Source organism: Triticum urartu, chromosome 6, assembly GCF_003073215.2.
Source record: "Triticum urartu cultivar G1812 chromosome 6, Tu2.1, whole genome shotgun sequence".
Lineage (NCBI taxonomy): Eukaryota > Viridiplantae > Streptophyta > Magnoliopsida > Poales > Poaceae > Triticum > Triticum urartu.
The window spans coordinates 372,780,500-372,784,206 of NC_053027.1; positions in this window are offsets into that span (position 1 = coordinate 372,780,500).

The following is a 3,707-nucleotide window of genomic DNA, read 5'->3' on the forward strand; positions in this document are numbered from 1 at the left end:
AGTACCGGAAATCCGTCCGTTTGCTGCTGGATATGGCCACCGGATTTTCGGACGCCACCGGACGTCCGGCTAATAAAAAACAGCAGTTACCCCAAAACTAAAACATGCACAAATTTTCATACAGACTCCGATTTTGATGATCTTGGGCTCATTTTGAAGCTATGGAAAAACTCCAGGTCCTCACATAGAGAACCACCCAAGATAAACCAAAATGGAGGGTGCAAAGTATGCAAAGGATAGATCATATATTTTGGGAAACTATTTGGCTTTGGCTTTTCTTTGGTATATAGGATATGAGTGGATTTGTGTATAGAAGATGTTGACTTGAGAAAATCCATCACAAACCCCTTTGATCCCCTCTTAATAGTGCGGGATCCCTATAACTCAAGAATCATAAAATAGCTACACTACATAGCTATCGAGAATCCATTCTTGAGTGTATATGTTTCTGTAACGCCCCGTATGTAACTTGCCATATTTGTATTCCAACTCTTGCCATTTTCGGCTCTCAGTTATGATATTTCCCTCGTGGTTGGGTTTGTCTTCATTTTGCATTTTGTCCATGTCATGCATTTCATATCATGTCATCATGTGCATCGCATTTGCATACGTGTTCGTCTCATGCATCCGAGCATTTTCCCCGTTGTCCGTTTTGCATTCCGGCACTCCTATGTCCTCCGGCGTCCCCTTTTGCCTCTTTTCGTGTGCGGGTGTTAAACATTCTCGGAGTGGACCAAGATTTTCCAAGCGGCCTTGGTACACTACCGGTAGACCGCCTGTCAAGTTTCGTGCCATTTGGAGTTCGTTTGATACTCCAACGGTTAACCGAGGAACCATAAATGCCTCGTGTGTGTTGCAGTCCAACACCCCTCCAAAGTGGCCCAAAACCCATCCAAACCCCCTCCATCCCCTCGGTCATTCGATCACGATCGCGTGGCCGAAAACGCACCTCATTTGGACTCTCCTAGATCCCTCTACCTATAAAAGCATCTTCCCCTCCGAAATCCCGGATGAAACCCTAAGAAATAGCCCCGCCACCGCCGGACATTTTTTCCACCGCCGCCGGACGCATCCGCCTCTGTCACCCGCGCCAATCAGTGAGCGACACGTGGCGACGCGCCCACATCGCCGTGCCTTCTCGCCGCCAGGCCCGTCGGGGCCCGAGGCCGGCCCGCCCCGGGCCGCACCCGGGCCGCGTCCCGCGCCCGCAACCTCCGCCGCCCCGCTCGCCGGCCACTGCCGCTGCCTCCCGTGGTCGCCGCTCCGCCGCCGCCTCCCGCGGTCGTCGCCTCGCCGGCCGGATCTGGTGCCTCAAGCTCCGGCCGCCACCCTCTGCTTCCTCTCTGGCGAAACCCCTTCTCCGGCGATCCTCGGGAACTGCGCCACCCCAAACCCTAGATCCGGAATCTGAGGATGACCCCGTTTTCTTCCCAAGTCCCTAACATTTTCATGGCATGTTCATTGCATCATAACTCTGTCATCGTAGCTCTGTTTTGGGCGTGTGATATACCAAAATGTTCATCATGATGTCCTCTTCATTTTGTTCCATTGCATCATGCTTGTTTGAGTCCATCTTGATGCCTAAAATGTTGTTGCAAGAGTGCTATAAAATGTTAGTTCCTGATTCTTATCAGATTATGAGCATTTGTCATTTTTGCCATGATTATTGTGTGCCTCCTATGAACTTGAGCCCTACATGTGTTTTGGCTATGCCATGCCATCTTTACAGGGGTGTATGCCATGTATTTTTGTGATCAATGTGGTGACTAGCACAAGCATGCAAAGTAGCTCTCGTGATGTTGCTGATTTCAGGGACGTAGATTTTCACTAAGTCATTTCCCTGATGTTATTTTTATGCCATGTATTCTAGTTGCTACAGAGTGATCCATGACTCTTTTGAGCATGTTCAGTAAGGATGATTTGAGCATATGGTTATGCTCTATCCATCCATGTATTTGTTTGAATTTATGGAGTACCCTAGCATGACTCAATCTTGCTCTACTTTTGCTATAAAATGTTCCTGGCAGATTGGTTACGTGTTAATCAATTTTGCCAAGGTTGTTGTAGTTGATCCATGCATGCTATGAGATGGTTCTTGCCATGGTTAACTTCTTGAGCATGTCTTCTTGCTAGGAGTATGCTTAGCTTGTCATGCAATGCCTTGTGGTGAGTGCATCGAGCTCGCAAATATGCCTACGTAACTCTGTTTATGCCATGTCCAGTTTTCTACTAAGTCTGAATCTGTTAACGAATCTTGCTATGTTTACATGGGTGCCATCATATCTTCTGATCCTTTTTGGCTTATGGTCAGTAAGGGACTTTTGTTATATGCTTTGAGTAGATTCATGCCATGCCTTGTGTTGCTATGTTCTAATCATGTAGCATGTTGTTATCTTGCTTTAAACATTGCTTCCTGATGTTAAATCCTGACATGTTATTTTCACTAAGTCTGTGATGTTGTTATCTTTTGCACTTTTGCCATGCTTGTGTGAGCCTGTTTTTGTGTGATTTAGCCGTAGCTCAGTGTTCATCTTTTGTCAAGCATCTTGAGTAGATCACTTCCATGTGCTTTGTTGTTATGTTAGAGTGCAGTAGCTTAGTTTCTTGTTGCATTCTAGATGGCATCGTGCTGTTAATCGTAGAATTGTGCCATTATTGTTTTGCTTGCCTTTTGCAAACCGTGCATCCGTTTCCGGTGATCTTTATATCGATTTCGACCGAAATCAACTCATCTTTCCAGCTGCGCATTTGGTTTGCCAAGCTGAGGCCTGGTTCAATATTTTCCTTACGGAGCACGCATATGCATTGCATATCACATCCCGCATATCATGCCATGTTTTTGCATCATGTTGCTTGCGTATTGCACCGTGGTTGATTGTGGTTTCCTTTGCTTGTGTTCTTGCCTTGGGTAGAGACGGGAGACGAGTACGTGATCGAGGAACCCGTTGAGTACGCTTACGAGGATCAAGCTTACGTCAACTCGGAGAACTTTGCAGACAAGATGACCATACCCTCGAAATCACTTCTATCTTTGCTTGCTAGTTGCTCGCTCTACTGCTATGCCTATGCCGTGATACCTACCACATGCTTTATCATGCCTCCCATATTGCCATGTCAAACCTCTAACCCACCTTATCCTAGCAAACCGTTGTTTGGCTATGTTACCGCTTTGCTCAACCCCTCTTATAGCGTTGCTAGTTGCAGATGAAGATTGGAGTTTGTTCCTTGTTGGAACATGATTATTGTTGGGATATCATTATTATATCTTGTTTACGTTAATGCACCTATATACTTGGTAAAGGGTGGAAGGCTTGGCCTTATGCCTGGTGTTTTGTTCCACTCTTGCCGCCCTAGTTTCCGTCATACCGGTGTTATGTTCCTTGATTTTGCGTTTCTTACACGGTTGGGTTATAATGGGAACCCCTTGACAGTTCGCCTTGAATAAAACTCCTCCAGTAAGGCCCAACCTTGGTTTTACCATTTTCCACCTAAGCCTTTTTCCCTTGGGTTACACGGACTCAAGGGTCATCTTTATTTTAAACCCTCAGGCCAGTGCTCCTCTGAGTGTTGGTCCAAACTAGAGTCCTTTGCAGCGCCTCCTCGGGGAAACTCGAGGTTTGGTTTTAGTTGTACAGAGCGCTCATTCGGTGTGCCCTGAGAACGAGATATGTGCAGCTCCTATCGGGATTTGTCGGCACATTCAGGAG